This window comes from Mercenaria mercenaria, chromosome 8, assembly GCF_021730395.1.
Source record: "Mercenaria mercenaria strain notata chromosome 8, MADL_Memer_1, whole genome shotgun sequence".
NCBI lineage: Eukaryota > Metazoa > Mollusca > Bivalvia > Venerida > Veneridae > Mercenaria > Mercenaria mercenaria.
The window spans coordinates 26676539-26692099 of record NC_069368.1 but is presented as its reverse complement, the minus strand read 5'-3'; the positions used below and the strand labels follow the sequence as shown (position 1 = coordinate 26692099).

Sequence of the window (15561 nt, the reverse complement as noted above, 5' to 3'; positions counted from 1 at the left end):
ATACATTTCCGATATTAGGATAAAAATATACAAGCTTTAATATTTGCTTATTAAATACAGGAAAATGAAATAAATATCTTATTTACATTAAAACTATGTTTCAAAGCTACACAAAATGGGAAAGATGATTTTATTAGTGCGCAGGCTACTACGGAGAAGAGTAAAACCGAAATAAGTAAAAAAATATTAAATATCCGTATTTTTCTTCTTCTTGTGGTATAAAATATCTTTAGAGTGTCATGTTGGTAATCAGATGAAGTACAATGAATTACTACGGTTCCGTATTTAAAAGTTGGATCAATCTTTGTGACAAGGTATACTTCATCCTTAAATAAGTGAAAGTCTTTTAAAATGTACTTTAATAAAGATATGAAAAAAGTTATTAAAACTTAAAAATTTGACATAAATGAAGCCATTTTTTCACGTGACAACATAAAACAAAATGACTGTAACATAATTTCTCTACTTTTCCTTATTAGAACGAAAGCATTATTCCTTACAACTTAAAATAAAGAAACGTTAGATTTTTTTTTTTTAAGATATGTAGTACCGCAATGTATAATTGATTACATAAACACACTACAATGCCTGCCTCCGTGTTTAGCCATTTCTTTAAATTTCAAACTGCCAGATATTTTTCAGAAGTGATCCGATTTTAGAAAATCTTTTAGCGTTATGTATAAGTGAGGCTTGAAAATTAATTCTATTTAAAATCGAAAATACATAAGAATAAATGTCCTTGAAAAGTACACTGTTGGCCAAGTTATATACGATCAGATACCTAAAAACCTGATGTAAAATTCGCAGTAGTACTTTAAACAATTTGCCTCCTTCCATAACAATGAATGCCCTTGGATGCATATTTGTGGTTTATTTCTGTTCTGATACCTAGAAACGCGCTTCCTAGAAGTAGATTTTCCTCAATTGACAAAAAATAGCGCCCTTGAATATATCCTTTTACCAACTTAAAGCTATGTATAAACTGTTTACTTGCACGCTCTAGTATCTACCCATACGTTGTTCGTATTTTTCCTAACCGAAATAGCATAAAGATGTGTGATAAAATATCGGTGACAATGTTCTGCTCTGATTCAGCAAATATGTCTAGTAGGTAAGACAGACATTAACCGAACAACGGTATTCACTAAGCGGACATGTCCAACACTTCACATGACTGCAAATATATCTGTTCGAAATTCAATATTCTGACACAGGAAGAGTGATACAATAGTTTCATTCAGAAGCATTTGTTCATTGTGTTAGTTTATAAAACTTTCTATTAAAACAATCCTTCAACTGGAAAGTTGCCTGTCTCAGCTGAGTATAACTCGATGGGTTTAACGTAGTCCAATATGTGGAACTATTTTAACCTGGAGCGGAATCATTGGACGGACATATAAGAAGACATTTCAGTTTAACTGTTTTATAAATAAACGAGATTCTCTTCTGTACTTTAGGCATGTGCTCAGCAGGAAGCACATTCGCTATTTTGTGACATCCTCCATTTTATGATATACTAGTATTTTCTTTCATTCGTTTGATAATATTCTTCACAAATTGCAAGGTACAAGGTATCACAAGTTCAACTTATATCATTAGTATTTATATGGCATAAACGATTCTTATATCATAAAATCACCAAGATATTAACATAACGATTTATTATATGATGTATTTTTCGATGTCAAAAATAATTTAGAATATCGTTAAATCGAGTAAGCGACTCGTTCACATAATTTAGGCGAACAATATTTTCTTTCAAATTATACAAAATGTTGGTACTGTGAAAGTGAACATCCGTACAAACATATTGCCATAATATCCTAATAAAATATTGCTTAGATTGAAGAACACGTTGCAACGCATTTGAAACAATAAAGGAAGTCAACACTCTTCTTGCCTGTGAACCAGTGTCTTACAGTTTCATTCGCTTCATCAAGTTTTATTGTCGAATTTTTAGTCTATGCCAACTTGAAATGAATATGTTGAAAACGTTCATCCCATATTTGAACGAGAAGCTTTAAGGGTAATAAAAAGCTATTTTAAGAAATCCAATATCATTCGATCAGTTAATATTATCCACTAATGCATTTGATTCAACTTAAATTAGTCGGCCAATAACTCTCAAATAAATTCTTCATGATTTATGACCGCTTTTCACAAATAATTGTTGCAATGTCACTCTATCTCTGTTACTATTAAATGGATTTGACTCAAACTTAAAATACTTTGTTTCACATCATCTTCCAAATAACTTAATGTAAGGTTCATTAATCTTGCCCCAGTATTTTAAGAACAATGCACAATTGTATTTAACATTTCAGGTTAAATCTCTGACACATTTTCACCTAAAATCTGTTAATACTAAATTGATTAGATTCAACATTAAAACGGTTGTCATATTAACTCACCGGCATTACATGACATATAATCCATAACTAAAGCTCAGACATTTAGTGAAATACGCCCTCTTTACTTTGTATTTTAGCGTAAAGTTTTGATGCACCTACACTCTATCTCTGTTATCACTGAATGGATTTGATTCAAACTAGAACTTGTTTCTCCAAAGCATCACCGACTTCACAGGACATACAGGACATTACATTGGCAGTAATAGTCTAAGAAATGTTTCCCTTTTATACTTAAACATTCTAATAAATGTGTTGATGCACATCAACTCTATTTCTGTTATCATTAAGTTGGTTTGATACAAACTTGAAATACATGTTCAACATTATCACAAATATTTAAGGGCACAATGTGCATTACTCTGGCAGAAATATTTCATGAATTATGTCCCTTTCATACGCAGAAATTCTGGTTACTAGTTTGATGCACTTTTAATCTATCACCGTTATTATCAGACGGCTTTGACTCAAAATGTTGTCTAATACCGCCATTCACACTGGGTATATTAATCACTACATTGATACCCCCAGTTTCCTAATATATACTCATTATCACTATTGAGCCTCAATGAAGTCGAGCGCCTTGTCTCCTTTGATAGATCTTGTTAAATATTATCATTATGCTAAATAATCCTATCTCGGTTTAGCAGCCGGGATAGATAGAACAATCAAATTTTTAGAACATCTCGAGGGAAACTCTAACATGTATCGTGTAAGTCATCGTGTAAGTTACTGTGTTTACAATGTTTGGACTAAAAACTTTGATTCATTTATTGTAAGAATGTATACTAGCTTAGTGTTAATATACTGTTTACCTTATCTTGATAAGGTTCACAAAATGGATCATTTGGTTCCATACTACTAAATGTTTGTATTATGTTGTGTAATATCATATAATTTCGTCAGAAATTACTAATTGACCATTTCAATATCTGTTTGTTGTTATCATGTCATGAATCACACGCAGAAAATAATCACTGTACAAATTTATCAAAAAGCCAAATACTGCAAGGGAAACATTAAACTGTTTTAAATCTATATTTATTGTAAACTAAATAGTTTCATGTATTCTTTACTTTTGCTATAATAGGGTCGTTCCAAAAGATCGTTCATATCTAGTCCGATATAGTGTAATAGAGATTTTCAACTTACTTCCACGCGGACAGCGGACTGCGTACTTACAGTAGGGGTTTTCTCAAAATATTTAAAGGTTCGCAAGAAAAAAGATACCTATGGTATATATGTTTCTTTTACCTATATGTGTAGTAACTTTTGCCTTCATTGTAGAAATTTATGTATTGTGATATAATCATCTGCTAATACAATACATACGTTTGAAAACAATGGATAGTGAACAGGCTACATTTAACACAATCATGTAATCGCAATTTTTAGATGTCATATTCTATTACTTTTACATGTCACATTTAAACGAGTCGGCTACATTAATGTCTACATGTAGGATGCCTCTAGATTCAGCTTAATACCCTGTCGCATTTTACTTGCCTTAAGAATGTTCTTCAAAAACCCGTATGCTTTAACATTTTGTTTTGATATTAAGACATTTCTTCCGCGCGACTGGAACAACTTGGAACCCACAGTGCAACGATAATACTTCACCTTAATATGTTCATGCATTAAAATGTGCAACTTGAAACATGGATTTGAAGATAACGGCGATTCCTATAAAACAGTTTTGTTTTAATTTGTGTCCGTCCATACGATTCCTAGTCCAGCAAAAACATAAGAAAAAAAAAGCAGTACAAAATATTATCGTGAAAAAAATTGATACATTCTGAATAAAACACACGTCCGTTTATTTTTTGTTGCATGGTATAAATACCGTGTTCTCGTAGACTTCTGTATGGAAAAAGTCATTGTTTTTCATTAATTTTTGATAAATGTAGAACGTTACATAAAATCATGAGGAGTTTTAATGGACTATCCTAAATGATTTAGTTCAACACTTTGTCAAAACATACGGGAAGTTCTCATACATGCATCTTTCATCCTCGTCGAAACGAGATCCGATATATTACCATAATTTAGCGGCAACATCCTGTATTAGTTGTGTATCAGCATGTTTAAAAATTAAAAAAAAAAGAATATTATCTTCATATAAACATAATCTGATATCAGATTTTGAAAAATGATCGAGGCAGGCTCGATCTTGATGACTGAGATCACGCCAAGACTGAATTCCTGGGCTTCTGTTTTCAAAACATTTTGAGTCCCAGCCGAGTTTGATAATGAAACATTGTCATTGATATCAATATTGCATGTTACAATTTAATATTTAAATTCATGACTATTTTCAAGTGACTATTCAGTATGGATTGTCAGTCTCAACTGGAATTGAATCTTTAAGCACCATTAAAACTAGCTGCCAACATTTCAATCTAAAACCCAGCTGAGACCTAAAATTGTTTTGTGAAGAAAGGGCCTGGGAAGCGTCCAAGGTCAAAATTCCGATCATATTCCAAAAATGTTTTATGGCCAGTAAATGCATAGAATTGTCAACAAAATTATATTTTTGACTTAATCAACTCCTATGACGCCATTTGAGCAATTCTGTGTGCTCATTTGATACAACAAGCTTAGAAGTCGAGACTAGCCTTTTATCATTATTGACAAAGCCTTTTAAGTCGAACACATGCAAAAATGGTATGTGTACATGTAGATACTTGTCTTCAGGGAACTTGAACAAAGATTTAAACTCATCAAAACTCAAGGTCTATATTGGTTTAAAAATTCATAATGTAGCCATCACGTATATCATGATAGGGTGACCGGGAATATTGAATGAATTCAGTATCGTATAAAACTGAATTTGTAGGGTTTGAAATAGTTAAGAATATATAATACCACGCGCGACATTTTTTTTTACCGCGGTGTATTACAATGTCGCGCATCGTACCGCGCATATTCCAAATTGTGCGTCGTACAATAGCATTTCAGCGTCGCGCGTGCTACAATACGAAACCCCATGCTCAATATACACTATATACATTTTAGATACCAAAAATGTTGTTGCGATCATCTACGCATATGTGTCGGGTGAACATCTTGTGGCGCAGGGGAAGATTGTCTGTCTCCTCACCAGAAGGTCATTGGTTCAAATTCTGGTTTATAGGGTATGTTGATCGTTGAATCAACAGCCGTTTTTACTGCTATAGAATACTTGCTAGAACCTCACGAAATTGACAGCAATCATATAGATAAGTTGCAGCACTTCAAATAAAAAAATAGAAAAAGAACAAGTTTGCGATACAGTCCCTCTAGCTTCTTGTTCATTAATACGGTAGTCGAAAGACATTAATCAAAAAGCGATATAAAAAGTAAAAGGGTGAAAAATTTTAAAATTGCGCCCACACTGTTAAAAAAGTTTGTAAGACAAAATATATTGGTAATTCATATACAATAAAACGGATATTGATAAATCTTATAGCTATCTTTCCTCAGATATTTTGAATGAAAACAGTATTACGGCATTAGAACCGGATGCTAAATATGCAACTGTTCAGTTATGCATAACTTCCTCATATACAGTTTGAGAAAACCCCTAAAATAAGTCCGTAGTCCGTGGTCCGCAGTACGCGTCGAAGTAAGCTGAAAATCTCTAATATTAGCTCGCTCACGCTGATTTCATACATGTTGTATTGTCATCATCCGCCATTCAGAAACATTTTAATATGTTCTGTAAAATTTTGTTAATGTACTCAGCTACTCCAATTCAAATAAAACTTGGTATATATCAGCAACATACGAATTTTGTTTTGATCTTTCAGCAAAGAGTCAGTGCTCACACAAAAGGTGAACAAATAGGAAAGAAACAAGAGGAGTCGCGAAACTTGGGCCTACGCTGGGGTAAGAAACACATAATTATGCAACTGCACAGCTGTATTCTGTCACTTAAAAGTACTCTTTAAATGACTGTCTAAACATATGTTAGCTTATTCATAAGTGCCAGTAGCACATGTTTCTTCAAATATCATGTAGTACGACATGGTTCAACAGTTGGTTTATTAGTTTTTTAGATGGGACCATTTTCTTTACTGCCATTGAACAGTTAGTAAAATTATTATTATTTTGATACTTGGGGTACATTTTTATTTGTAATCAGTGACATCTAAGTTGATCAGACTGTGATTTACCATTCTGTCAAATTCATTGGTGTGTAGATCTTTCGTTTAACATTAGATAGAAATCAGATGTGTTGTGTCTTCATACTTTTAGGTTCCTTGCCTTTCCAGGACAACAAAAGTGTAACAAGAATGAACCTGCTAAAAGGTGAAATACAAGCACTCTAAACAATTAATGGGAGGTAATTTACTTCTATATTATGTACCACTACTTTAATTCTGTTAACACTTTTCTGTCAAAAAGATATACAATAGCAATGAAAATAAGTTGTAAAACATGTACATCATGTAGGAAAGCAAGTCATATACAAGAATGATAGTTCTTCTACATAGATAACTTTTGGCGGACTAAACAAAACACAGAATCCAAAAGTACTTTCTGATACTCAGAATATCTAAATAATGTAACTGGAGCTATGACAACTTAATTAATACAAGTGAAATAACAATATTTTGTACACTGACTTCAAACTGAACAACACAGACAAATGTCTTACCGAAATAATTGTTTTATAGCAGTGTCAATCTTGTTGAGCTTTAAATAACAACTTCATGTGTTGTTAAATATAATTTTGTGACAAGAAACTGAAATATGTTGAAATTTCTTATATTCAAATTTCAGTGTTATTTAGATATTGAACAACGGGACGAATAAATAATAATTAAAACTATTTAAACATACATTTTCATTGATCACTACAAGGAGAAATAACGGGAGCACAAATGGGACACCGCAGAACGTTATTGATTCGTTATCGTTAAGCCATGCACCGGTATTGCTTTTTCCTTAGGTTTCCAGTATAAGAAATGGTCATATAATTACCCCAATATTGACAGTTGACCATAAATGTGATGCTTTCAACAAAGATATTAATGATTCATAAGCTATTCCAATGCAAAAATCCACAACTTTTCTTGAAACACACATATCCCCTTTGTTGAATGGCTTTTAAGGGCCCAATTCCCGCTAAATTAACAATTAAAAACTCCTGCATTCCGCCATACACAGGATGAATATTCCAAAAATCACTGAACAAATTGCTTGATTTTGACTCCTTTTATGATTGTAAATATTAAATTATTTTCTCATCAGCCTATATCTCAATGAACCTTACGGATTGTCCTACATATTTCTCAACTAATCCAAAGCCACTATTAAATAACAAAGATTATTTTTACCTGCTCCCACCCAGAAGAAAATCTATAATTTACTCATCAAAGGGATAAATGAAAGTGACTTAAAGTATTCAATAGACAATAAATAAACACTGGCTGATGTCTTGATAGAAATTACACACTATTAACACTATTATCTCAACAAACCAAACAGGTACAATTCAGTAACAAAATCTGTCCTAAAGAGGTTATAAAATGTTAATATTCAATATTAATGCACTAGCTAGGCTTTTTATTGTTTAAATAAACACTAAAGTAACAAATGGATTTCATTATGAGAACATATGAATTTACTGAATAGTGAATAAACACTGGTTGATAATTTGATGTAGATTACATACCATTAACTCTATCAATAGAATGATATAGAGCTTAAAATGTAATCGTCCTGTCAAACAGAATTCTATTGCAAATGTTTTATCAAAGTTCGGTCGTTAAAGACAGCAAAACAAATTTCAACAGATGCAACTGCACATAAAGGGAAACATACTTTTGTGAAGAAAACTGATATTGCTTTTAATATTTATGCTTTTATTATTCTCAAATAAATATATACAAAATGTTTATTTCAGTATATTTTCACACTATTTTAAACCATAGAGAGCCTAAATACAATAGTTTAGAATATATTCTAAAAAAAATTCAACCTTGCTAGTCTAGTCTAGTCCAAAGTACTTAATTGAAGTAATTTAAAGCTGAACAATAAACAATCTAAACAGTTAATGGGAGGTAAATCATTTCTATATTATGAACCAACTTCTTAATTCTAATAACACCTTTGTTCGGTTTTGGCATTTCTCTGTCAAACAAACTTACAACAGAACAGAAAATAAGTTAAAACATGTACAGCATGCAGAAAAGCAAATTTAATGTGTGGTTTCCAAAATAAGAAGTTTTTTTCTTTTCTCTTACCTTACTTTATGCAGTTCAGTTTTAGGAAGTGCTATTAGGCAATTTATACCAAAATCAACGTAGTCAGGATGTTGTTATTGCTACCTTTTATTTTTTTACGTAACTTAAATTTCGCACATTTCAAGCAAGATATGTTTTCCATACGTTACGTCTTATTCAAACCAATATCTCACACATTGTCATTGATTCCCACCATGAAAGATAGTGAATAAAAATACTAAATTTAAATGTTGAACACTACAATGTGATAACCGAATCACTTTTCTAAAGTACTTACGTTTTTCTGAGACATTCAACCTATCAGCACTGGAAAATTTAAAATTCATTGTTTGCTTCTTCTTTTAAAGAGGCCAATGGTTGAACACCAATTGTATTGCTTCTTACAAATAAAGTGTACCTACTTGTGTTAATGTTCACCAGTAAAGGGCATGTACTTGAAAAAAGTATGTTTGTTGGAATGTGTCCCCTGTGCACCTTTTCAGTAACATTACGAAGTATATATGTATTTTATTTTACCAATTAACATCCATAAGACTGTGCCACTTCTGTTATTTGTATGAAGCAATACCTGTCAGCTATGTGATTAAAATGTGTTAGTTATGCTTTAAGTCACTTAGTGTTCATTGCATGCAGTTGAATATTTATGTTTGTTTTTTTTTTCAACTTATAGTCATTTTGTGGAATACCCTTACTGTTTATTGTACAATATTTGTCCTTTGTGCACCTGTAAAATAATTCAACATTGAGTGAACCATTTTTGCAATTACAAACACTGGTCATTCGGGAGTACTTTCATGTTGTTTATACATATGTAGAAAGTGCAAAAAAACGTGTTTTATAATAGAGTGTTACTTCTTTTGGATTCAACAAATCTTTTTCAGGTAGATTAAATACTTTATTTTTATGTCACGTATGCGCAGAAAGAGTGATTTTAAAAACAATGTCCACAAACATTTGATTAAATATGTTTCATTCCATATGCTTCCAACTGTTACACATGTTACTTTTGTGAAACGTTTTTATAAGCAGGAAGCTTAAAGATATTCTTATATCAATATTATTTAGATATTGTGCTTTTACACATTTTCTTTAATACATAAAAAGTAGAACTAAATAAAACAAAAATGCGCACCACATGCTTACATTGCTTCAAGAAAAAGAGAAAAAGCTTCCATTTATAACGTAGAAGGTTGAAGAAGCAAATTCAACTGTCCTGCCTTAAAGTTTGTACTTGTAGTGTCATTCATCTATTAGTCTTCGTCAATAACCACCACGGCTCCATCACTCATAATCATGTCAACAATTCTTTATGGACCCATAATTCGTCCAGCGTGTGCAGGTACCTAAATAAAAGATTTATTGTGAACATCAATAAAGTCTTCCGACTTTAAGTTACCAACCTTCCTCATGTTCTACTCACAATGAATATTCATACTATAAGCAGACACCAAAAACTGAAAAATTAACTGGACCACATGCTATTAAGGAAATATCAATAATGCATTTGTTTTGAACACCCCTTGTCCTTATATTGACAAAATGTGCAAAATTGCTTGAATGTCTAAAGTCTAATAATAATATTGATAAATAAAGGGGAAGCTTTGATTCCTTTTGGAAACCTATTATAATAAATCTTTTTCTATATCAGTTATTTTATTAAGTTCATTTCATACAGCCATTTAGAGAAAACTAACCATACCACTAGGCAGCCATATTTTTCAACAAGTCGACACGGTTTGATAGAATTAGGGCCACCGAAGGAGTATTACTGTCAATTAATATTGAAATCGAATCCGCTGTTTGAGAAGAGAAGATTTTCATGTAGACAAACAGGAAAATTATCCCCGGTCCATGATGGCAATATTTATAAGGAAACAGAATGATTTAAGGAATTCTGTATATCGTCACTTATAGAACTGTGGACTTATTTTCAAATCGAGCCTGAAGTTTCAGAAAAGAAGATAGCCATAATTAAACAGCAAACTGTCCCTGACCGTAGACAGGCATATGTCTTAACAAATCAACATGGTTTGACAAAATTTAGTACAGGATTACCAAAAGAATATAACTGTCAGATTATTTTGATTTTTAGCCATTAGTTTAGGAAAATAATATTTTCAAAGTTTTACATATAGCCATATTGGGAAAACTAGACTCGGCTTCTGGTGGCCATGTGTTGAACGAAACAGAATCGTTTAAAGGAATTACATTTTCATCAGCATCTGACGGGTTTCCGTACAAATTTACAACCAAGAGCCAAAGTATTAAATAACAAATGTTTTCTTACCTGTCCCTGCCTATCACAAAATCAGCAATTTTCTTCAATGTCAACACATCGTCATCAGCAAAGAGGATAACTTAAAGGGACTTCAGAATTTGATAGCTAGTAAATAAATACTATAGAGATTACACACTATCACACGCCATTGACGAGAGCAAAACAATTTAAACAGATGCCACTGTATATAACGTTTTTCGTGATGCATACTTTTTGAAAACAAAATAAAATCTGCTTCTAATAAATGCTTACTCTCAAATAAATAGCTATCAAACATCTCTACTGGTACTGATGATAAAACTGGACAAAAAATGAGGATTTTTACCTGTAGCTTTTTTTTTTTATTTCTGCAAATTGTTATCAATGGTTGATATCAAAATAAAGCTTAACATTTGCTGAAAACTTTCCATTATTCAAATTTATATTTAATAAGCAAACTCACATGAAGTGAGGCCCTGAAAGGGGTATTAAAATGGGGACTGTTGACCACTTTGGCATTTACAAAATTTTCCTTATTGAAACGTTCCCAAAAAGACCGAATGTCAAGCCTTTATGTGTTGACAGTGAATGCTTTGTTATACAGATAAATGTAAGTCATTTATTTATACAGAATATTTACCAATTTTGTTTTTGTTTACACCAGTTGGTGTTGTAAGTGGTTGCTATTAGATGGTGTGTTCAATTATATAAATAACTGATTGCAATCGAATATTTTCAAGGTGGTCGACTTTATCATCCGTCCGGGTTTATCATTAGTACCAGTATCTAGGGTGTCATATTTAGATTATTTTTACATCGGAAGCTTAAATATATATTTCAAAACATTTCTGCAGTTAAGAATATTTACGATACTAATGTTATAAAACAATGAATATGTATACCCTATAACACCTCACTAGTGAAAATAGGAATTATAAGCATTCTCAGTAAGTAATGGAAGGTAGTTCAATTCTTTTACGTACCAGTATTTCAGTCCCTATAACACTGTTTCAATCTGTCGAAATGTCTATCAACATCACTGAATAACTGTAAAATATGTACATATCATGCAGATAAGTAAATCATGTATGTATGGACTTCTTTAGAGCGAAATAAGTTTATTCAAACGACACTTACATTTCCTGTTCTAATCAACACAACAGCACATTTAAGTCTACTATTTAATCTTAATTAGAATGCCCTCATAATTTAACTGGAGTCTGAAAACTTGACAATACAGGTAAAATAACCATATCAAACTTAACCACCTAGCCAACACAATAGCAGTGTTTTCTTGTTGAGCTTTAAATGTCATTTCCTATGCATTTTGACAGTTCTTTCTGAGCTACAGCTTGTAAGGTGTTCTAATAATCATGTTAGCATCTAAAAGTATGTAAACATTATCATAAGTCACATGCAAGGAGAAATGAAAAAGATATGCTGGCACCCAACAGACTCTCATTGATTCATGGAGATGAAAATAAGCTCCCGTTTATATAATGTACAAGGCTGTAGGAGCAATCGTCAACTTAAGTCTGTATAAATGTTTGTGTTCTTAATGTCATACCTCTAATATTCTTCATCAAAAGCACTCTAGCACAGTCAGTTTCCCACAATCTTCCTCATTGATACATAACCTACATGAGACGTAGATAAAAGATGTATTTAAAAACAGCAATGCAGTTATCCACAAGTACAGTTTTTCTGTCATACGTTATACTTGACTGTAAAATCTAGCAGAAAAAAGCTGGAACTTAGGCCACATATTATTACTACCATAATATCAATAGTATAAAGCTTGAGAACCCTGCTCTTTATACTGACTTGCTTAAATTCTAATAAATGTATAAGTGAACAACATGGACAGCTTTGATTCTCTTAGGAAATCCAAATGAAGCATGTTGAGCTATTAAAACATTTTATATCTTATTTCAGTAAATTTACAATTGGATTTTAACACTTTCAGGACATACAGTGCTATTGATTTTTCCTTAAGCTTCCGTTAAAATATAACATCATTGTAATATATCCCAAGGTAGAGAATTGATCATTGAAAATTGTTTCTTTCAGTAAATGATATGTAAGACACCAAATAGTAATTTATATACTGTGAGCTTAATCGATCAATTTGTAACAATTTTACTTCAAACACACTCACCTCTGCCCACTGACTTCTTCTTTTCTGTCGAAGCTACAATAAAAAAAGTTATACATGCAGCCTGTATGCAGCCAGCAACTTGATAAATATTCCAACCTTCGTAGAATTCATCGGCATGCTTGATTTTAACACAGCTTTTACGATTGTGACAATTTCTTTTTTATCCAGACAGCTGATACATGTACATCATTCAATCCTACGGATTATCTACACTTTTTTTTTCATCTAGTTCGCTATAAATAAACGACATCTGACCTACATGATTGTACGGATTTGTTTTACTACCTATATTAATGTTTTACTGTCCATATCGATAGTAAGCGAGTGTATTATTTTTATCCCTTTTACAGGTAGCAGCTTTAATGTTATACAATAGTGTTATTTATTTTACCTGAAGATGAAATCTGATATATGAAACTTAAACATTATTTAAGATGTGTAAATGTAAAGGATACAACTGTAGAATAAAACAACTTGTACAGTTATGTGGTAGTCGATCTTGGCCACTGCCTTATATACGGAACAAAATAGCTCTACCACAATTTGCTATTTTGCTAATATCTTAATAATGTACTTTTGAATTAAGAATATAGTTAGGTGGTCATGTTTTAAATCACATTTAAAAATTTCAAAACTATTACATTGCCAAAGGATATATATATTTTATTATTATTATATCTCATTTAAATTTTGTGTTTTAGGAAATGAAGGAATAACAGTTATAAAAATGGAGGTGTAGATTTTGATTTTATACTGGAAAAATGTGAAAATATCTTTTATGATAGGACGCGGCAATCGTATATTTTGTTTTTATTGTCGAGATGTATATAAGGCTTTTGTATGATATGATCTTAAGGGATTAAACATATATGTCATTGACGCTTTTGTGTTATTCATAGATACGATCACAAATAGAATGGCTTCAAAATCAATAGGAGTCATCTACTCTGCATATCCAATCGTCCTATTTAGTTTTAACTAGCACAACTAGTCAGCATAATATCTGTCCGTCTGATTTCATTTTTCATATAGAACAAAAACGACTTGCTTTGCTGTGTCGACTGAGCCATCGTAATAAAGTGCATTGCCGAAGGACACATCGCAACGTAAGTAGCTAGGAATCGAACCCTGGGTCTTCAACTCAGGCCTGGTTCTGTCAACAGTTAATATGCAACTTAGACACAGACGGAACGATTACTGTTTACAGTCAGGTAATACATCAAATGTCGTATGTCCCATTGTAGAACGACCGAAATAAAGATAAGTATCATAGACTAATAAAGAAGGAACTATGTAAACATATGAACATTTTATAGAGGCAAGTACATGAAAAAATGCATTTTCAATTGTTAAAATAATGTGTTTTAATGATTACCATTCAAAACCTGTTACTGAAGGAGCTCTTATTCTGTTGTAAGGGCCCGTTTTAGCTTATGTCTTGTTGGTATATTAATATACTTGTTGCGATTTAATCTCCTTTTGGGTCCTTTCAGTTTTGCACATGGAAGAAGAAGGTCGTTTGCAAATAGATGCGAGGGTTGATTTTGCTTCTTATCGAAGGAATCCTCGATTGTTTATACTTGCTGATGTTTAATATATATGGACTTAATTATTCTATGCGCATTTAGATATTGTGAGATAATACTTAAATAGTTTTTTGAGATTTTTGTTGAGTGATTTAAATCTGTAAGTTATGCAGTTTATATGGCAGGGAGGTAGGCTGGTATTATTTGCTTATTTATAATATAGTTTGTTTCTATTGTACGGATATATCTGTGTAATTACCGAAGGATTTAAACATTAAATTGATTAATAGCTTTTCTATTATACTTTGCATTTATCATAATGACTATTTGTTTTGTGAACTGCTACAATTTAGTACTGGGGTTTTGGGGTGTTTATTTGTGTGTTACTGGTGTCCACGTTGTTCCAAATTCTCGACATGTGGCGGTTAGGTCAGCCTCCACCAGTATATCTTAACTTTGTACAATAAGAAGTTTGTTTGTTTCAAGTATACTGTATTAGGCCTCTGTTCACAGGGCCTCCGCATCTGCATTTTAAACATATACTTTTTATAATATGTATTTGTATATTGACATTTATGTGAAGCTGTGACCAATTTCTGCCAACCATTAATCTAAACGAAATTAGATACCAATTGCTTGCTATAGTAAAATTGTTAATAGTAAAAGTAATGTATTCATACAACTGTCTTGGGTTGTTCTTTTTAGTATTATTATTTCTGTGCCAAGCTATCTTCAGTAATGATGTGTTATGATGTCAATTTGTTCGACTAACTAATTGCAAATAAAGCAAGATGCAGTGTTTGCTTCAATATTGTTTCATAAACTTAAACATTCACTATATTCTTATTCTCGATTAAACTTCCGTTCTACACAGGACACCTACCTTACGTAACAAAAAATTTAACAATTAATTTGTAAACGTTTCAATAAACATACTACTTTATGATATGTAAAAGGGTTGCAAAGAAGACAGTGTGAGAAA

At 31.9% G+C, this 15561-nt stretch overlaps 1 long non-coding RNA gene across 1 annotated transcript; it reads left to right on the top strand.

Annotated features, from left to right (window-relative positions):
• The first annotated feature begins 6643 nt into the window (after positions 1 to 6643).
• LOC128558988 (uncharacterized) lies at positions 6644 to 15294 on the top strand. Its single transcript, XR_008372007.1, has 3 exons — positions 6644 to 6732; positions 14086 to 14264; positions 14547 to 15294. It is a non-coding gene; the product is annotated as an uncharacterized LOC128558988 (long non-coding RNA).
• Positions 15295 to 15561: the final 267 nt, after the last annotated feature.